The 23105-nt window shown below is 33.3% G+C and overlaps 1 protein-coding gene and 2 long non-coding RNA genes across 3 annotated transcripts in view; 2 read left to right on the top strand and 1 right to left on the bottom strand.

Annotated features, from left to right (window-relative positions):
• LOC127745742 (protein MEI2-like 5) overlaps positions 1-23105 on the top strand; it is a 71888-nt gene that overhangs the window by 44794 nt on the left and 3989 nt on the right. The gene's annotated exons all lie outside the window — the stretch shown is intronic.
• Positions 563-3660, bottom strand: LOC107495395 (uncharacterized). Its single transcript, XR_001593480.3, has 5 exons — positions 3152-3660; positions 2515-2577; positions 2303-2395; positions 1739-1949; positions 563-1021 (listed from the first exon to the last, which is right to left on the bottom strand). It is a non-coding gene; the product is annotated as an uncharacterized LOC107495395 (long non-coding RNA).
• LOC107495347 (uncharacterized) lies at positions 9785-14524 on the top strand. Its single transcript, XR_008007174.1, has 9 exons — positions 9785-10342; positions 10432-10520; positions 10764-11150; positions 11378-11761; positions 11892-12305; positions 12431-12461; positions 12800-12918; positions 13628-13734; positions 14313-14524. It is a non-coding gene; the product is annotated as an uncharacterized LOC107495347 (long non-coding RNA).

Here is a 23105-nt window from a genome sequence, read left to right as displayed (position 1 = left end):
AAAAAAAATTGCGGCGGTTCAAAACCGCCGCAATTTCATAAACGAGCTTAAAAAAAAAACTGATTAATTACAATAATTTATACCATTTTTCTTTACTATAACCTATTTTCTTTACATCATATTTATTAAACCTGAGATATTAATATAAAAAACACTAAATAAACAATATTAAACTCAGATAAATTCAAAATGTTAACTAAAAAAATACTTATTTGTAAAATCCAAAACATGATACTCGAGCACTACTTATGCACATACTAGCATATATATACAGGGGAAAATGAGGTTTAAATGTTGAAAACTTATTTTCTTGGACTCTAAAACCATGTGTTTATAACTGAAAGTTGAATCATCATATCTAATACTTAGTTTTAAATAATAATTCATCTCCACGCCATACTCATTTAATTAAATATCATAGAAAATATACCAAAATAGGCAAGAGTTTATGTGCAGCTCTATACTAAATAAATTGCATAGCAAATCCAAGGGAGGAAGGTTGATAATAGAATCTATATTTAATATTACATCCATATTCTCAAATATGACTATAATTGCTATTGTAGTATTTTTATTGCGATTATCATAATTAACTATTCACTAGATGAGAAACATGATTATTAGCTTGCTTTAATAATAATAATAATAATAAACTTACTGCCCCGCTACATGTAAAATGACAAACCTTTGAGGAGGTGAGCAATAAAGGCTGACAAAATGCTAAAGAAAGAAGAATATATCAACAATGCTATTCCCTTCTTTAATGGGATTCCATTCTGAGACTATGATTTAGAGAAATCTCGCAGTGTGATCAAAATGGTTCAATTTCTATTGTTTATTAAACTGCTCTCTATAGTTTAGAAATAGGTACTCATGATGAGAGGATATCTGAGTGTACAGACGTTAAGATATTTAACATGAATAATGAACCAAAAACAAAATGTACCAGTACTCTGCTTATATTGTTTCCAATAAGATGTAGCTCTTCAATAGCTGTCAATGATTGTCTAAGCAATTCAACCTGCCCAGTTAAACAAGAAACATTTAGTGGCTCCTAACTAACATGATGGGAATTCAAGCAGCAGATATATTATGAGACAAATAAACAAATTCAACAATTATCTTAATATAAGAAAAGACACGTCATCAGTAAGTTTTGACCCTACTAACTAAATTCTTGCAAATATCAAAGTTCAACCTATATGTTAATTGAATATTAATATATTATGTAAGTAGCTTAAGACTTCAAGGCTTCCCCCCAATAGGTTTCCATATAAATTGAAGTTTAGTTGACCCTGTTTCACTAAACTACTTTGTGTCGGTGATTGATATTTTTTAAAAATATAAGTAAAAGCTAGCTATTCAATTATATACATAGTAATGTCCAGTTAATATAAAATTTGAGGTTAATGATCATTATAGTATATATATCACACGGTAAATTATTGTGGATCTAGAAGGAAACTAGATTTCATATAAAGCAGAAACAGTTTGATTTCCCATTATGACATATTCATATCATATAGACTCATTTTACATCTCCGGTTGCTATTTACCCATTCACTGTCAACTGACACCTATTGACATTTACAAAATAATAAAATTGAATCATGAAAAGAATTGCCTGATTGTTGCCTAGAATACAATACTTCATCCAAAAATCTATCAAATCTGAAACAGGACCTCTAGTGTCATTATGTAAGTTATATAAGAGAAATTGAGTGTTTCTAGAGTATACCCTGCATATAAACCCTTTAATCCCTGTGTTCTCCATATTGAGCAGCCCGCATGGAACATCCCTGTATAATAACCATACAGTTTTTGGCTAGAATTCATTGCAATGCCTTCATTCATGGCGATAGAACTCCAAGATGAATATGTCCCCTGCACTTGCATGCGTTGCTTCATCACTTCGCATGGAACATATATAACAGAACTAAGAGAATCTCCTGCAAATATACATTAAAATGAGGTAGAACATTATTCTTTGCAAAACCAAATGGTCACAATTTCACGGAATTCATGCTTAAAATACATTTGAATGTAGAAGGAAGGAGTGAAAATAGGGAATGTATGACAACAAGCTTTGATACCTAAAAGGAGTATGAGACAACTTACTGTAACCTGCTGGAGAAATATTAAAATTATGTACAAAATTAAAATGGGCGCTGAAACAGAAACAGAAGGGGGGGACTTTGGCATATTCAGTCACATTGCATTTTTTCCTAAACATAACACTTAGTGAGTCAATATGAATAACTTCAGAAGGTACAAAAGCTTTAGATGCTCCAGATTAGCTTACCAACAGCTCCAGCAAACATTAAGGTCTTCCAAGAATGGAGCCATAAAGAAAATGTATGCCTCGTACAACTGCTTCTTCTTTTCTTCTCAGATCCTATATTTTTGATACATCAAATGAAATAATATGCACATTAATTCCCATATTATCAGGTTATGGTTACCAATCATGGAAACTCCAAACTAAGTTAAACCATTAAACATCCAGGTATATACCTGTTCCCGTCTTCTCAATTCAGCCTCCTTAGATTGGAGTTCCTTCTCCTTCTTTTTCATTTCCTGAATTTGAAATAGATTAAAAAAAAATCAATCCTAGAAACAATACACAAAATACACATATAAATGAAGCAGGAAGATAATAAACTACGAATCTGATTCTTGTCAGGTTTGAAAGTTAAAACACAATAGAAAATTTCAATAATGGCATAGCAAAATCACACAAGTACTGAAAATTTCAATAGAACACATGCAGTTTTGAAGATAATATATGGCTGTCAGTAAGATATGGATTCAATCAGAAGAATCTATTATCAATGTCAATTTAGAAAAGGTCAAAATGGATACCAAGATCAGATTGCATAGTAACGAAGAATTTTTCATGAGACTCGAGCTGAAGAAATTATGCAGAAAGACAGAGATCAAGAGAGGCAGAGAATATTATCGGTCACTAAATCGGGGCAAAATTTCATCAGACTAGGGTTCGAACCAAAATAGCAAACAAATTGGAAACAAGCAAAATTAAACTAAATTGATGCAAAGATATTCGATTAAGAAGAAAAATGATTAAATTGAAACAAACCTTGAAAGACAAAAGATAAAATTGGAACAACAGAAAAATGGGGAAAAAGCAAACCAGGAAACGGGAAGAGGGTGCGTTCGAGCGGCGCACAACATAGCAAGGAGGAAGGTTGAGGACGACTTCACAGCGAAGGGACAAATAACGGACGTGTCTCTCCCCCTTTCTTTCGTGCGCAGGAGCTATGCGGAAGCTTGAGCAGATCTGTGACTAGGAAGGATGTAGCGGCTAGCCATCAACTCTGTCGCACCATCCAAGCCCGTCTTCCTTACCAAAGCCCAGCACGAGCAATTGGCACTCCAGCGCCACCAGGAGGAAAATCGCCAACCAAAAGCGCCGCCAAGAGCAGCTCCTTTCTCGTGATCGACCTTCCTCCGATTCCGTAGCCGATTCCAAACCCTCCGCTGACTCCGACTGCCGCAACCACGACGATGCTCGTGAAAGGGATAAGAACAGGGATAGGTACAGGAATAGAGACCGCGAAAGTGGAGGTTTTGTGTTTTTCTTGAATCACTAGGGAGAGGTTTCTTTTTTAATTTCAATTGGGGATTTTGTGTGTGTGGCATTTTGCGCTTGACTCAGAGCCAAAAATATTTAATTTAGCAGCCCATCTCAAATCGTTACGAAGACTGCCACAATCTAGTATTTTAGCGGCATTTTCTGAAGACCGCTGGTATATGGCCGCCACCATTTGCCGTTTCTCGCGTAGTGTACACATCACCTCCTATTCAAAAGGAAATTCTACATGTTTTTGCTAGAAAGGTGCAAAATGAAATTCGCAATGAGATTGGTAATGCAAAGTTTTGTTTGATTGTTGATGAAGCTAGAGATGAATCTAGAAGAGAACAAATGGCACTTGTTGTTAGATTTGTTGATAAGCATGGATTTGTCAAAGAAAGGCTAATAGATGTTGTTCATGTCAAAGATACTACTTCTGCTACTCTAAAACAAGAGATTTGTTCTGCATTATCTCATCACAATCTCAACATTCAAAATGTTCGAGGTCAAGGGTATGACGGAGCTAGTAATATGCGTGGAGAGTGGAAAGGGTTACAAGCTTTAATTATTCAAGAATGTCCTTATGCATATTATGTTCATTGCTTTGCTCATCAATTACAGCTAGCTCTTGTTGCTGCGGCTAAAGAAGTTGTTGATGTTCATGCTTTTTTCCAAAGTTTGAGTAATATTATCAATGTTGTGTGCTCTTCTTGCAAACGCAATGATGAATTACGATCTGCTTATGCAACTGAAATTTCCCATTTAGTTGCAACTAATCAAATTGAAACAGGAAGAGGAGCAAATCAAATTGGCACATTAAAAAGATCAGGAGATACCAGGTGGAGCTCTCACTTCAACTCAATTTGTAGCCTTTTACGTATGTTTGGAGCAACAACTTCAGTTCTGGAAGATTTGGCTACTAATGGATCTACATATTCTCAACGTGGTGATGCTACTTATGCTCTTAAATCTTTATTATCATTTGATTTTGTTTTCATTTTGCATATGATGAAAGAAATCATGGGAATCACTGATAAACTTTGTCAAGCATTGCAACAAAAATCTCAAGACATTTTGAATGCTATGCATCTAGTTTCTAGTACAAAGTCATTGATTCAACAGTTAAGAGATAGTAGTTGGGGAGCACTTTTGGAGAAAGTTAGTTCTTTCTGCAATGATCATGCTATTCAGATACCTGATATGGGTGCTTCTTTTAGTGACATAATTCGGTCTCGTCGTAAAAAGGATGTTGTCACTGTTGAACACCACTATCGTGTTGACATTTTTACTAGCGTGATAGATTTTCAATTGAAAGAGCTAAATAGTAGATTTAGTGAGCAAGCAACCGAGCTCCTCATACTGAGTACATCTCTAGATCCTAAAGATGCTTTCAAGTTATTCAGTGTTTGCAACATATGCAATCTTGTAAAGAATTTCTATTCTTTAGATTTTTCTGAGCAAGAAAAGATTCAATTGGATTATGAGTTACAACATTATGAACTTGATGTGGTTAAAGCTCCAGATTTTCAGAATTTGTCTACTCTTGCTGAATTGTATCAAAAATTGACAGAGACAGGAAAATCAAATATATATCCTTTAATTGATAGATTAATTCGTCTTGTTTTGACTCTTCCTGTGACAACAGCAACAACTGAACGGGCCTTTTCAGCTATGAAGATTATTAAAACAAGGCTTCGAAACAAGATGGAAGATGAATTTTTAGCAGATTGTATGATTGTATATATTGAAAAGGAAATTGCTTCAAAATTCACTTCAGAGATGATAATTGATGATTTTAGTTCCATGAAGCATCGTCGAGCAAGTTTAAAAATATCAAAATCTTAAAGTATGTAGTTGAACATTGACTTTTATATAATATAATTACTTTTTTGATATATATGCTACAAATCATATTTTGTTAATTTTTTGTTATATTTTATATTTAATTGGCCCCCTCTTATGAAATTTCTGGTTCCGCCACTGATTGTGGGTACCGGTCTTGCTTATGAGACCTGATGACGAAGAAGAAAAGGTGCGGAGAGTAGTGAGTGTTGGTTCAACCGTGGTTGGATTGCTGTGTTACTCTTGCAGCAGCTATTTCATCCACCTTTTTGGAGAGTGGAACTGGTGGAAGATCCTTCTTTACATTTTATTCAGTTGCCTCGTTTGTTTGGCCGTGTTGTTTCATAAAGCATGGAATATGATTCTCCAGCAGCACGAAGGGCTTCCGAAATTCTTGGTTTTGACCTCCACCACTGTGTTCTTATTCTTCTCTGATAGACCTTCAAATGGGAAATCAGATGCATACGGCGTGATCTCGTGCGTTGCCTTTTCGGTCATGTCACTTATTTGCAGGTTCAGTGAACTCCTCACCTTCTTCACGGGAGCTCTAATTGTACAGCTCATGGGAATCAAGTTGTTCTTATGTGCTGTGGGAGTGGTTTTGTGCTTCATCTTCATTGTTCAAGCTCCCTATTTACAAAGATATCTTGTTGAAATCCGAGGTGAGTCTCAGCCTTATAATCAATTTCAAGATGAGCATCAAGTAATCATTGACATAGATCATGATCATCAGCCTGAAGCAGTAAGTTACCTTGTTGCTCCTCCATCCATCGTCGAAGATCTGGTCGGTCAGCTGCTCATTGGTGAAAATGATGAGATTCAAGAGGTCGTTGAGGTAATATCTTCGCTAGAATCCAGTGAAGATCAGCTTCTAGATCAGCTTCTACAAGTCATTGCAAATATTGCCACTGATACTCGAGAGTACACATCTGTTTTGGAACTGTTCAGGATTTACTGGCCCAGGGTCGGTTGCCTTGCCTTCAAATACGACTATACTTTTTCTGTGACAAGTGATATTACATCTACATCAAGAAAGGAGATTTTGTATTTTAACATTATCATCAGGAAGCTAAAGCTACCGATCCAAGATGATATTAAGGAGAAGGTTGTAACAAGGATCGGTGGCGGTGATTGGATCCATAAACCACGTCATGCAAGATGGCCTGTCACTCAGTCGTCCATGGAGGATGATCTCACAACATCACTGCCAAACATTTCCTTGCCATCAATAATAATGCCAGCTTATGCAAACTTCATCAATAGATTCCACAAAGTTCTTGCTAGAATGGAACGTCTCACATCCAAGGCTCAAAATGCACTCAAACAAAACACAACCATTTTTGGTTTTATAGATCAGTGGCCAACAATGAATGTAAAAGTCCTCAAACTTGATTGAGAACATGTAGCTTCTATATTTAATATACCGGTAATATTAGAGAAAAAAAAATCAATAAGAACTTGTTTTATTTAGTATTCTTTAGTTGTTGGAGTAATTAGTGAATGCTAAATAAAATAAATTTTTTATTTTAGTTAAATTTATTTAAGTTATCAAATATTTTTGTTAATGTAAATAGATATTCAAATTTAAATGTTTGTCACAATCTTCTTATATTTATATTGAATCAAATCAAATATTCATTTATTCATATTAAATTAAAAAAAGGAATCAAGAAAACATTGAAAAAATAAGACCCCCTTATTCCTTTTTCTGATCCCTTCAGCTGTTCGTTCACTTCATATCCACTGCATGAATAGAGTCCTTCCTCTATGCAAATATAAAACTTAAACGGATTCATTGTTCTTTGAACTACAACGCCAAAAAAAAAAAAAAAAGAATTGGGGATTCAGTAAAATTAATTAATTAATAATTGAGCACATAGTAAGAAATACCACCTTGTGTAAAACTAAATACATCACCAGATTCATGTTAGTTCTTTGCATGAGTAAGTTGGAATACATTGTGATAAAATATTTTTTCATTTTTAACATAAAAGTGTTACATTTGTTTCCTTTGTGTTTAGTTTACGAATTATACATTTTTCGCAGTCACTTACATTTTATTACTTTTTTAACCCACAAATGAACAAAGAAATTAGTGACCGCTGATGAGTAATACAGAGCAAAATTTGGATTATTTAATTTGCATTATACTTACTTGCATAGGTCTTGCTTTAAACTAATAGAAAATTAGATTCACATGTTTTAGCATGGTAAGCTTACAGAAGAAATGAAAGGATGTTATCGTAATTTGAAAATAGAAAAAAAAAAAAGTTGTAGTTGAGGATCTGCTTTATCACGAACTTGAATATTCTATCCAATAATATTATTAGTTCCCTTATTTGCCCTCATATTTGTAGGGCATTAGCAATAAATCCTGCCAGAGGTAAAAAAAATTGAGATTTTATGTGAAAGTGAAAAAATAAATTAAGTACATAAAATATAAAATTATCAGAGCTAGTAAAAATTTTACAAAATTGATTGATTAATTTAAAATTGTAATATCAAAAGATTTTAAGAGTTAAATTGATAAATACTTTTAAAGAAGCTTGGTTTCCAATGGAGTTTAATCTCAATTTGACCTCTAAAATTTGATCTGATGCTCACAATGACTCCCATAATTTTGTTGGTCTCAATTAGAACTTCCATATTTGTATTCATGGTTCTGACTTGCCTTTGCGATCATCTCTGTCATGATCACTGGAATGCTGATCTAACGCAATTACATGACATGGTGATGTTGAATAACTAATATGAAAGTTTTATTTTTAAATTGGCTAATACGGTGATGTTGAATATTATCACATTTTACAACATACACATATCAAGTTGCAGTTAAAGACAACACCTAATTGAAAATAAATGATTATAATAACTAATAGACAAGTTTTATTTCTAAACTGTTCATAAGGTGATACTAGTAATGACCGTTATAACAGCCACTATGCCATATAATTACGTCAGATTAGCATTCCGGTGACGGAGATAATCGCAGAGACAAATCAGAGCCACGATTGCAAATTTAGGGGTTCTAATTAGGGCCAACAAAATTGTGAGGATCATACTAAACATCGAACCAAATTTCAGGGACCAAATTGAGATTTAACTCTTTGCAATGGCTTCACAATTAAAGGGTAAGAATTTGTGATCCAAAAGTATCCAAAAGCATTATCCAAGCCTCCTGCAAAAATAGCACAAAATATTTCAATAACACAAAAATAATTTGGTAATACATCCAAATTTGATTTATAAAATATATTATAAAATAAATTTTTATTAGATGCACTCAAGTCAAGAACATCTAATATATTTTCTGGAATGATATTGATTATACCAGTGTGTCAATTATGTGATAAATCAAATGAATATGTCAATTTTTTTAAGAGCTTATGTGGTACAATTATGGTAGGGATATGCATCAAACCACCAAATTCCAGTTCTTGAACAATAGTTTTTTTGTCATTGCTCATGTTGTGAAAATTATCATAAATGGATCTTGTAGAGCATCTCAAATCATAATTTTTCTGTAAATAAATGAGAATCATGTAAATAAATTATATTCATAAAAATTAAATTGAGTTGTTCAAATAAATATATATATATATATATATATATTAAATTTTGGTGCTTTTAATTTTTTGCTATTTTTTTTATGGAATAAAAAAATAGGTTAATAAATAACAAGAGCACTAGGTGTATCTCAATTCACATGAAATACATCAAAAGACAAGGTAAATATATCAAAACATAAACCAAATGCACCAGCATTATTTTTTTGTTACATCATATAATGTGAGGTTAAAAAAATATGCAACTCAATCAAACATGCATAAAATGATATCAAAAGCACTACAACAAAATTTTATTGATTGTTACAATAAATAGATGAACACAATTCCTGAAAAATGGACAAAAATATTGCAAATCGATTAAATATGTACAAAATAATATAAGAAGTACAAGACCAATATTCTATTGTCTAGTTATAGCATAAAGAATACAACAACACCAAATACACTTCAATTCTCATAAAATACACCGAAAGACGAGTCAAATATATTCAAATGCAAACTAAATACATCACTATTGTTTTTTTATTACATCATACAATGTGAGGTAAAAAAGATATGCAACTCAATCAACACTACAAAAAAAGAGGCATAAAATGGCACTAATATTACGGCGGTTTTGTAGAACCGCCGTAATATTCGGATATTATGACATGATTTTGTGTTGCCATAATTAATTTATACCTAAGGGCGGTTTTTGTGGATTCTGGCGGTTTTAAAACGCCATTACCACATTGTATAAAAAAGCCCAACCCTAACTTAACTTTCATTACACGTTCGATGCGAGACGATGGCCACTGTGAGAGAACGGTTGAATCTCTGCCACTCGCGATCTCCTCTGTTCACAATCTCCTCCGGCAACGATCCCCTCCAACGATGACCTCCTCCGGCGACGTCTCCTCCAGCAATGGTCTCCTCACGCGACATCTCCTCATATGACATCTCCTCCAGCGACATCTCCTCTAGTGACGTCTCCTCCGGCGACGTCTTCTCCAGCGACAATTTCCTCCGACAACGTTCTCCTACGCGGCAATCTCGTCCATCGAGCTACTATGCTGCGAGTTTCTCCACCGCTCCCAGACTCGCGAGGTAGGTTCTTCTCCCTTTTTTCCTTTGTTCTGTTGAAAAAATTTCATTCTGATCGATTGTCTTAGGCTTGCTTTAGATTGGATGAAAAAATTTAATTAAATTGGTTTAAATCTCAGCATAGTAGTCAAAATAGGTTGCTTACTTTTCTCTTTATTTTGCTTGCAATGTTTCTTGTTCTGCTTTGGGAGAAGATAATGGTTTGATTGGTCAATTTGATGGTGGATTCTACTCTGCTTTTCTTGTTGCCGAGAAGGTAGTGTGTGTGACTTCTTAGTTGCATGCTCTTGATTTGTTATTTTTCTTATTTTTAATGGGTTTCATATGCATGTGAATGGCAATTAGATTGTTGTTTCTACCATTGATCTGATAAGCAATATGTATGGGAAGCAGTTGCTGACAGTAACTCCTATGTGATTACACTCTACTTAAAAGTAAGTCACATTTCTTTCACTTTTTTTCTTCTTTGATTAAAATGTTCAATGCCTTTCTATGTTATTGAACTCTTGAGTTATTACTCAATTAAACCACTTGATCTGCATTGATTAAACATATATATTTATGCGGGAGAACAATATAATTTTTACCTTTTTTAACATGGAAAGGCGCATATCGTAGCTTCAAAAATGCAGATATGCTTCTAACAGGAATTGACTTCTCAAGTAATCATCTCACAGGTGAAATACCAAAGGAAATTGAGTTGTTATTTGGATTGGTTTTATTGAACTTATTAAGGAACAGTCTCAACGATGAAATCATCTCTAACACCGGGAACTTACAATCACTAGAGTTTCTTGATTTGTCAAGAAATCATTTGTCAGGCAAAATCCCTTCAAGTCTCTCCAAAATTGATCGTCTTGCTATGTTAGACTTGTCAAACAATGATCTTGATGGCAAAATTCCAATTGGAACACAACTGGAGAGTTTCGATCCTGCAACTTATGAAGAAAACCCCAATCTTTATGGAGAACCTCTTAACAAGAAATGTCAAAAATTTATCAATGTGTTTGAGTATTATCAATGTGTTTGAGTTAGGTACTTGGTTTTTCAACTTTCTGTCTCATGTAAGTGGTTAAGAAGTTAGAACAAACCAATTTATTTGATTATTTGAATTCAACTTGTTTGAAGATTTAATCTCATTTTTATTGATAAATTCTCTGATTTGAGTATTTGAATTCATTTTTTCTTAGTATTTTGTTCTTATTAATAGAATTAATCAAATGTTAATTCAGAATTTTAACTATTGTTATGATAATAAAATGGTGATTTTGTTTATTATATTGTTTAACAGTGAGATCACTGAAGCCTACTTATACACAGTTTCCATTTGGTACAAGAGCATGTTCTGCTCGGACTACAATTTTTATATATGCTACAGCTTTTGTAAGTTGTTTACTCTCTCTATGTCCTCTTCTTTTTAATTTATTTTTTCTAATTCCATTATTCCACTCGTTTATGTGTTTGAAATTGGAGTATAACCACCATGTAAATTATATTTGTTTTGTACTCACCTATAATGCATATAATTACATTACATTTGGGAGGAAGACCAAGACCGCACCCTCACGTGCCTCTTTGATCGAGACCCCAGTCCTCTGGCTTGGCAGGCTCTGCATCTTCTACGCCCTCCTTAAGGCTGGGCTGGCTGGATCTCATGCCAACCCACTTGTCTCAGGTCTCTTCATTTTTTTGACACTGTCTCAGGTCTTTTCATTTTTTTTTACACTTTTTCAGTATAGTAGCCTTTTGCCATTTGGGGATGGGTGCTTATTTTTTATTGGTTGTGTTTTTTGTGTCTGATCCAGAATTGAAAATCAGTGACGGCAATGATTCTGCTGATTTAGGGTTCTCTAAATGGACACATGCTATACTTGAAAAACCAGGTCTGATTGAGCTGTTTTCTTTTTGGGATATTGGGAACTATTACGGTGTTCAGCTTCTTGATGCTTCAGTGACAAAGTACCAAGATTATGGTCGCTGAAAGAAATTATATGAGACAAGATGTTCTCCACATTTAATTTATATCCCCCACCCCTCTTCTGTTTCTCTAACTGTGGTTATACATGTGCATGAAGAAACTAAGAGATGAGCTTACCAGAGCACTAATGGAGGCAAATGAGGGTAATGATGATATAGGAGCTGAGTCATTCAATGAACTTGTGAAAGAGTTTACCTAAAAATAAGACCTTAACACTTTTGCTTTCAAGACCAAAGCCATGGTACATTTAATGTGTTTGCTTTCGATAGTTTAATGTGATAAATTGCCTCCTCGATCCTAATTTTTGCCACCTGGTTCTCCTAACTGACAATGTCCTTGTTGCCTCTGTTGTTGTGGCCTCTGCAGTTCAAAATTTGGATGCATTATCATAGTAAAGGTACGTGGTTTAATTTCTCTTCTTCAAAGGGAATCACTCTACATACTCAACACCCCACTACCACACCCTTTTCTCACATAACCATAGCTTTAGTTTCCCTCCATCTTACATCTCCTTTTATTTTCTCTGTCATTACCATTATCAATTGCAAAGAAGAAATAATGTACATATATATAAGACAAGTAGCTAGTTAGTACCTTCTATATAGACTCATTATTGCAATATATATTTGGTGAAAGCTTAGCTTCAAGGTGCATTTTTTCCCCTAATCCATAGAATATTTCTAATTAATTGCTACATGCAATTGATGATGATATATTCTTTTTTTTTTTGTGTAGATGGTGATATCAAGATTTGTTCAGGGCAAGGGAAGGGTATTGCAAGTTGAATTCATTGGCTAAGGTTTAAAGAACATGCAATATTGCAGTGAAATATTCATCGGAAAGTTCCTTGGCATGTATATATATATTTGGTTAATTAATTAGTTTTTTCACAAGAATTAATTTAATTATATATGGACTCTTAAGTCTTAATTAATAAATATACCTCTAATCAAAGAGTGGAAGCTGTAGACTTGAGTGTCATAAGTCATAACTATAAAATTGGTCAACAAATTGAAAATCACGTTAATAACCTCTGTTCATATTATTAACTATATATATATACAATTTGATTGTTATTTAGGATTTAGTTCTGATTCTTACATTGCATTGATAACCTTGACATTTGTTTCTTGTCCACAGCCATGATGTATCATTTTCTCATTGCAAAGCCATTCTTTTACGGACATGCTAACTATGATCAACTAGTCAAAATAGTTATCAAGCAAGAAATAAATTAAAAAAAAAAAAACAAAAAATCCAAATGGTATTGTTCTACTCAATGACAGTGAACAATTATATTTACACAGTCCTTGAAATTTCAGAATTAGTATAGTTACTCCGCACAGTTTTATATTAAATTAGTTTGTATAGATATAAATTACACCGAAAATGAATTATCAATATGCAGAACGAGTGTATCTTTTTTTATATATATATGTAACAAGATTATATATCAATATGTCATTCTAGTTGATCACATGCATGGTGATTATTTGAAATTTTGAATGTTTAATCTTGATAATTTTAATAAATCTGTTGGTGATAATTTTTCATGTGAAACAGGTTTTAGATCTTCTTGAACTCTTGCTGTTAGCTACTTTACTTTGAAAGCTTCAAGTTTTAATATTTGCTGGGAAAGAAAAAAGAAGGGAAATTATCATTTGAAAGAGGTAATTATAATTTTCTTATATTTTCTTTTAAATACTATTTAAGTAAGTTTTTAATATCTAATTTGCATATAAAAGAATAATTTTCTTGCCTTTAGAATATATATAGATTTTTAATGAATAGATTTTTTAATATCTAATTATAGTAACATTATTGTTGTTGTTGCTCCCTATTAACAAACTCTTATGAATTAGTTTCTCCACCACAAACCTGAAATTGTTACTAGTAGCACTCTTCTTCATGCTTCTAGCACTTAACTTGGCCATTATGATTATGATAAAGAGTAGAATGAAGTAGTAGTTCTGAATTCAAGTAGGACTGTATAAAAGTGCAGTTTGTGTGATTGTATATATATATAGTTACATGAATATTTATTTGACAAAACAGAGAGAGATTGATGGTTGAAATAGAGTTAAATTAGTGAGTTTCCTTTTCCTAATTCGCAGAAAACAGAGGATTTATTGTGCAAATAGTTAGTGTATGTGAATTTTCTTTTTTGATTGAATAATTTCATATTAATAGTTTCAGATTCAGTTTTATATCTTTTTTTATTGTGCTCATAATTATATTTTTGTTGTAGGGATTGGATCAAGAGATTGGAATTTCATCACCAAGAGAGTTAGGAAGTAGGTCTTCTGGAGCGAGCAACAAAGAAGCATGATCTTGTATGATAAAGATTTTTATAATTTTTGAAATTATTGAAAAATGTTATCTTTGATATTTTGTTTTTGGATTATAATTTTTTATTTTTGGAGACTATGTATGAATTAAAAATCTTGTTATGATGTTTGATTTAAGGTTATACTTTTTGGTTATTATGAGATTTTAAAGTTTGAGTTCTAAAAATGTCACTTAAAATATATCGTTTCAATCTCATTTTAAAAAGTATAAAATTGTAATTAAATAGTGCCATTATAAGAAATAGTGCCATTAAATCCTGGTAAAAATGGCAGTTAAAAAATAGCATTTAAAACGAAAAAGATGCTATTATATCCTGGTAAAAATAGCAGTTAAAAAATGCCATTTTAAATGAAAAGGATGCCATTAAACCCTGGTAAAAGCGGCGGTTAGAAATGCCATTTTAAACGAAAAGGATGCCATTAAATTCTGGTAAAAACGGCGGTTAGAAACGCCATTTTAAACGAAAAGAATGTCATTAAATTCAGGTAAAAACGGCGGTTAAAAACCGCCATTTTAAACGAAAAAGGTGCCATTAAATCCTGGTAAAAACGGCGGTTGCGAACCGCCATTTTAAACAACAACAAAACCGCCGTTTTATCTGGTTAAAATGGCGGTTAAAAACCGCCATTTTAACCGCCAAAAAACCGCTGTATTATCCACTGGTTATTATGGCGGTTTTTTGAAAACCGCCGTAATAACCAGAATGGCGCCCAGAATTCCGGCGTTTCTTGGAAGCGCCGTTTTCGGTAATAATGGCGGTTGTAACCGCCGTAATTACCTTAAAAAACCGCCATTTTAACCCTTTTTTTTTGTAGTGCAAACATGCGTAAAATGATACTAGAGGCACTACAATAGAATTCTATAGGTTGTTACAACAAATAGATGAACAAAATTTTTGAAAAATAGACAAAAATAATGAAAAATCAATCAAATATGTATAAAATAATATCAGAAGTACAAGAACAATATTATGTTATCTAATTACAATATAAAGAGGACAATAATGCCAAATATACCTCAATTCACATGAGATAACCGAAAGTTGTTCTAATTACTACACACAAATTTAGTTCAAAATATGTAAACATTCAAATATACACAAAAACACATTTAAATTTCTCAAACACATACAAATATAGGTTAAAATGTACAACAAACACTACGTAACATTTTTACACCGACCTAACACATTTATCACCAAATGAAGCATATAATGAGAACAATGATATGTACTTCAATGCAAGAACACAAAATGAATCTACTAAATAAACAGAATATGACTATATAGTGTTTTGGTGATCGAAATGAGAAAGAGAAAAGTGAGAAAACTGGATAATTAGTGATAAGTACCTTCAATAATCTTTTGTGCTTTTTTTTCCTATATTTTTTTGTGAAGATTTTGAATTTAGCTTTAAAATTTCCTTGATTTTTTGCGACAATTTTAAGAGATTTTGAGCATTGCGATTTTGATCTAGGAAAAAGAACCGTTTTTCATAATGACGTTTGCGCTATTCAACATTTGGGAAAATGCGTCACACACTCTAATCTGAGGTTGGTTTTTGTTGGGTTTGGACCAACTTATTTGGACTTGTATGCCAAAAAAGCTTGTATGTGTAACATGTATGAATAATAGGGGTGTTCGCGGTGCGGTTTTAAGGAAAAAAGTCATCCGATCCGAACGTTTAATTTATGTGCGGTGCGGTTTGGATTGGATGAAATTTTTTTGAAAATCCGATCCAATCCGATCCAATTATAAGCGGTTTGGATCGGTTTGGATTTGCGATTTTTTAAATAAAAAAATTAAATACATATAACAAGTCTCAACATCAAATTTTAAATAATCAACAATGACATAACAAGTCTTAACAATATCTTAAAAAGCTAACGATAACATAACAATAGAAATAAAATTATAGGTTAGTTAAAATAAATAAATAAATAACATTTTGAAAATAAAATATTTATTAAATAATAATAATACATGAATAATAATAAAATGTATAACAAATTGAACATGTTATAAGTATAATTATAAATATAATAATAAAATAATAATATTATAGCACATTGTGCGGTTTGGATTGGATTGGCTCGGTTATGAAAAGTAGATCCGAAATCCGATCCAATCCAGCGGTTTGCAAAAAATAGAATACAATCAAATCTGAATTAGTGCGGTTTTAATCGGTTTTTGGTTTGGTTCGGATTGAATGAGCGGTTTAATTTGGATCAGTTTGGATTTGAACACCCCTAATGAATAATTTATATTAGTTTAGTAGTTATCTTACTAGTTCCCTTAAACAAGTGTTAAAAATTTGAATTTCACCTTGTATATACAGTAACTTATTAGATAATAACAAACTTTTAAATAGAATTCTGATGCGCTATGGATAAGTGGATTAGTCTTTGACTTTGTCAAACTGAGTGATACTGTGCTCCGTGGACAAAAAAATAATGTTACCATTAAATAGTATGAAAAGCTTTTTGTTTTGTTAGGCAATGTTTGGTATAAGAGACATAGATACTGAGACATAAATATGGTGGTATACATTCATTATTTATTTGCTGATGAGGCACAAATTTTTAGCAGACACAGATAGACACGCAAATACACAAATATATAAAATTTTTGTACTGAACCAAGGGGTGGAATACAAATTTTTAGACATAGACACACATTTTTTCCATTTTCTTTTCAATTATATCCTTTACAAATTTTCTTTCTCCTTCTTCCATTTTTCATGCTTTCCCCTCTCTCTACATCATATCTTCTTCATTTTCTCCCTCACATCCAAACCACCATCTTCGCCTTTCTCCTCCCTTTCTCTAACCGAATAACAGTTATCTCTCTTCCTTCCCACTTTCCTCTTTCTCTTTTTTCTTTGTTCTTCGCTTCTATTCCATCACCATCGCCATCGCCATCGCCTTTTGCCATGATTGCCTCTAGATCCGTTGTTCACGTTATCTCCAAATTTGTTGTTATTCTTCTCTCTCCTCGAGTCCGTCATTTCCGCTTTTCTCCTACCACCTCTCCACTGTCACATCTCTCATATTCTTTCTCTTTGTCCACTGTTTTTTAGATTTGTTTTAATTTTTCTTCTAAAAAAATTATTGAATTGATTATTAAATAGAGTTCTAGCGGTCATGATGGTTAAATTTATTGTTGAAACTTTTGAAATTTTTTGTTATTTATTTTTTGGGGTTGATAAAGAGTCCGGTAATGATAGTGGTGAAGGTAGAGATGAAGATATTATAGACTTTTTAATAGTTTATGTGTCTTGTGTATTTATGTTTCAAACATAAAATATGGGGCAATTGACTTGATTAAAATAAAAGAGAGAAAGCTTTACCCAAATACAATAATTGAAACTTTCTTACGTGCATGTCCTGATTTAGTTTACCGTGGTGGGTAACCACGGTTTCAATTTATATGTAAACCGTTGTAAGCTGGCACGGTTTACATGCATGAAATAATGAACGTAAACTATGGGAGGCTACCACGGATTATGCTTGAAAAATTGGTGCTAGAAACTATTGGTGGTTACCACCGTTTATAAAGAAACATTGTGAGCATAAAACTCTGTTGGTTACCACGGTTTATGCATGAAGTACTATAAATACATTATCCGCTGTATGTCATGACGGATCACATTTGAGGAAAGCAAATTTGTGGAAGCTAGGTGGTTGAGAGTGAATCTGAGGAGGCTGTGAGGTTTAGGAGGAGGCTTTGAGGTTTTGAACCAGTTGGGCGGTGGAGCTATGGAAAACGAAACTCGCATGAGTGAATATTAAAATTTTAATTTTTAATTAATAAATAAATACACTTATATTATTTTTAAATTAAATTTTTTTAAATAAATGTACTCTTGTTATTTTAATTTTTTAATTTAAATAAATATATTTGTATTATTTTAAATTAATGTAATAGTGTTTTTTAAATTAAAAATTTTAAATGAACATACTTATATTTTTTTTCAATTAACGTATTCATATTTTTTAAATTAAAAATTTAAATAAATTATAAACAAACTTTACGTAAATAAATAAATTTAGTTGATGTAATAGGTGAACTTTTTGCAAACTTTACAAAAACACAATAAAAAAAGTCTTCCTAACTCCACCACCCAATTGGTTCAAAATCTCAAAGCTTCTCCCTAAATCTCACAACCTCCTCAGATTCACTCTCAACCACCTACCTTCCACGAATTTGCTTTTCCTCAAATGTGATCCGTCATAACTTACAGCGGATAATGTATTTATAGTACTTCATGCATAAATCGTGGTAGAATTTTATACTCACAATATTTTTTCATAAACCGTGGTAAACACCAACGATTTCTAGTACCAATTTTTCAAGCGTAATCGGTGGTAACCTCCCACGGTTTACGTTCATTATTTCATGCATATAAACCGTGCCAGCTTACAGCGATTTACATATAAATTGAAACCGTGGTTACTCACCACGGTTTACATATAAACCAAATCAGAACATGTATGTAAGCAAGTTTCAATTGTTGTATTTAGATAAAGCTTTCTCTCTTTTATTTTAATTAAGTCAATTACCCTAAAATATATATACATATATTTTGTATCTATATCTTATTTATTTATGTCTCAATATCTATATCTTTTGGTATACACTAACCAAACGCAGGTTTAGATTCTGTATCTTCCACGTCAGATAACATTGTTTTAATGTAAACAACACTAATCAACTATTATTCAGTTAATAATAAATCAAGCTTGCTAGAAACTAACAAGGATCTAACAAACAATAAGTCAACAAGCACTTTTAAGCTGTAATTCATATTAATTAAGGTGCATGCTATGGGGCTTATATATATTTGTCTAACTTATTAAAATGAGATAAAATTTAATATTTAAATTAAAAAATATAAAAGTAAACAATTTTTTAATATTTAAAATTTATTATAAAAGGTAACTTCGGCAATTTCGGCACCAAAATTACAAGCACCATAAAATTGGCCATTAATTAATTGTCATTAATTAATAATTATTAATTACAGTTGTTTACAGTTGGCTGATTAGGAATTATTTACCTATACTTTTTCAGTCCTATGATGCACGACACGGACACGGGTCACGACACGATACGGGGCACACTTTTACGCGAATTTTAAAATCTTATAAGATACGGAGATACGCATACATATAAAATATAAAGTTTTTTTTAAATAAATCGTAATGATATTTTGATATTTTATTGATATCAAAATATAAATTAATTTTTTAATTATTTTTAATGTCTTATACTATATCTAAATTTATTTCAAGAATATATGTTAAGAATAATACTGGACATGCTGACACATGATGATATTTAGGTATGTCCAAGTGTGTCCGAAAATTTTTTTTTATTTTTTATTAAGGCACGATTGGACACAGCACACATAAATGTCGTGTCCAAAATGTGTCCGACACACGAACACGGCAACTAAGCAAAGTGTTCGTGCTTCATAGTTTCCACTAATAAAATGGTTTCTTAGAGTTAGATATTTTTAAGGCAAAAAAATCGAATCTTTTTAGAGTATATGTCTCTCAAATTTAGTTATTTTTGCCATTTTCGTATCTTGGAATTATTTTTATCTTAATCTTTTAGGTGTAATTTTTGGTTAGTTATTCTTTATTATATTTAACTCTCTTATAAAAGATTTGCAAATTAGGTAAAAATTTATATAAGATAATTAGCGGAGACATTTACATAAGATGATAATTACAGATTTATATTTAACTTGTGTTGTTACATAGAATTATTTTAAAAAAATGGCTTGATTTCATATCATATATCAACTTAAGCTTTAGAATCTGTCAATCAATTGATCAATTACATCACTTTCAACAAATACTACCTTGTGCAAGTACATCCCCAGAATAATGTTAGTTCTTTGCTTGAGGAAGTTTGAATATTTTTCCATTTTTAACATAAAAGTATGACATTTGTTTATAAATCATACATTTTTTGCAGTCACTTCCATTTTGTTTAGTGCCCGTTGATGAGTAATACAGAGCAAGATTTTGATGATTTAATTTGCATTATGCATTGGTCTTGCTTTTATGCTAGAGAACAATCATAATAGAAACTAATAAATTCACAGGTTTCACCATGCTACGGTTACAGCAGAGATGAAAAGGATGTCATTGTAATGTAAAAACAGGAAAAAAAAAATTGAAGTTGAGGATATCCTTTATCACCAACTTGAATATTCTATCCAATATTATTATTAGTTCCCTAGTTTGCCTTCATATTTGTAGGGCATTAGCAATAGATCCTGCTAGACTCAATACTTCAAAGGGAGCTTTGTTTGCAATATCTTTCACAGTTAAAGGGCAAGAATCTGTGATCCAAAAGTATGCAAAAGCATTATCCAAGGCTCCTGCAAAATTCGAAATCGAATGGCGGCAATACCATCAAAACATGTATCCAAGTGTGAGAAATATACAAGTATGTGAAAATATTGGGTTATGCTAAGTGTACACCAAAATCAGCCACCAAATTAAGTCACCAGTATAAAATACATGCTAAAATACAAAATACACATTGGAAATAAATTAAACCACACATGTATTTATACAGAAATATATTGGTGGCTAATTTTAGTAGCAGATTTTGGTGTACAAATAGCATTTCTCGAAAATATTATGCTTGGGAGTTAAGAACAAATCATAGAGAGAGAGAGAGAGCATGAGAGAGAGGGTGGAAACACATGGAGGGGTAGAATGATAGGCCAGGTTAAAGATCCTCGAGTTTGGAACCGAAAAGAGCATTGGCGTTTGGAGCACGAGTCATTCTCTATATTTTTGGATAATCTTCCAGAAGACATTTTCAAGAGGGAGCTCTTCCAACTGTTTGGTTGGACTGGACGCATAAACGATATTTACTTATCAAGAAAATAAAAAAATGGTGGCTTATACATCTTTGCGTTCATACGATATACTACGAAAGGAGGAGCCTTGAAAGCTATAGCAGAGATGAATCGTATGCGGTTGAGAGGTAAGGTTATCTTCGTGGGAGAAGCTAAATTTTGGAGGGACGAAGAAGTTGGAAGTGGTGGTGGCGAAAGAAAACTTGGTCTGGTTGCAGAGGAGCTTAGTAGGTGGAACGACGAAAGCCATTGACTATAGGTCTTTGAAGGAATCGGTTGCGAAGAACTTCCTCAAGTTATTCAGGTGCGAGAAATGGGAGCATATAAAGCTCTGTTGACCTTTGACAGTCTGATAAATGTGGAAGAGGCTTACACGTTCAAAATGGATAGTCTGCTAAAGTTGTTTCATAGAGTATGAAGATGGGACGAGTCGGAGAAGAGTGAAACTCGAAGAGTTTGGCTGGAATGTTTCGGGGTTCCATTGCATGCGTGGTCCGTGGATACTTTCAGGATAATAGGAAACCAATGGGGTAAGGTGGTTAGATGCGATGAGATTACGAAATCGTGCCAGTCCTTTAGTGCTGGCCGTATACAAATTAACACCTGTGTGTTGGATTTGATCAATAAATGGGTCCATATCATAATTGGCACTAGTGGCTTTGACGTGTTGGTGAAAGAGGTGGGACATGAAACTTTTGGGACGAATTGTCAGGTAGTAACTGTGGAAGATGATGCGGTCAGATGTAAACAACAGAAGAACATATATACAAGGGTTTGTGATGATACAGTGATGAGGTCGAAAAGTTCTTTAAATTCGACAAATTGTTCAGACCAGGCAGTAGAAGTGATAATGGAGGGACTGCGAGGGGAGGTTGAAGACAAGGACAAATTGGTAATTTCAGAAAGAATTTTAAACGAATGGAGTTATGAATATTTAAGTCCCAATCAAATGAATTTAGTAACTTCTTATACTCATAATTCTGGCATTGATGGATTAGCTGCTTTAGTGGGATATGAGGGAAGTACTAAAGGTGATTCCGAATTAACGGTATCTTGGGATTATTATTGCAAGTCTAATGGGCTGGTTAAGGAGGTTATACGGTCAGTTACACAAAATCCAGGTCAGGGGCCCAACGAAGGAAACATTAGAAGCAGGCACTTGTTGGGCCACGAAGGCCCAAAATGCAACACAGTCCATCCCGCTGGTGACGCGGTAACCTCTCCTGGGCCGGGTTGGAGGAAAACAGGTCAGCCTTGGAGAATTTAGCAGGGCAGAGAAACGCCTAACCCTGCTGCAGCTACGTGAGATGTGCGGCGTGACGTGGGAGGTGCGGGACCTAGTCTGGGAACTTGTACTGGAGCAGGAGGGAGCGAGGGGTCGGCGGGAAGGGACAACTCGAAGCAGCGGCGACGAACCCGGATTGAAAGCGGTGGTGAAGGGTTGTCGACGCCGCTGGCGTTCCTCTTAGAAGATGAACCAATGACGGGACTAGGAAGGCTGGGAGCATAGGAGATTTGGTAATGGAGGAAGGGTGCCGAAAGGTTACAGCTCCGGGGACGGCTGAATGGGCAGAAGATGTCAAGGGTATAGATGACGGACCGTATAATGGGAAGTGTAACGATGATGATTATGAGAACAGTGGCAGAGTTCAACAAAATGACTTCACAGTGCCAGAAATTGAAGCGACCTGCGACCAAATTTTACCAGAACATCAGAAACGAGATGAATTCAGTGATGATGAGGATAGTGTTGAGGACAGAACACTTGCAAACGATAATGAAGCCAGTGATAATGAGAGTTCAAGATTGAA

Source organism: Arachis duranensis, chromosome 1, assembly GCF_000817695.3.
Source record: "Arachis duranensis cultivar V14167 chromosome 1, aradu.V14167.gnm2.J7QH, whole genome shotgun sequence".
Lineage (NCBI taxonomy): Eukaryota > Viridiplantae > Streptophyta > Magnoliopsida > Fabales > Fabaceae > Arachis > Arachis duranensis.
This window is presented reverse-complemented; position numbering and strand designations above follow the sequence as displayed.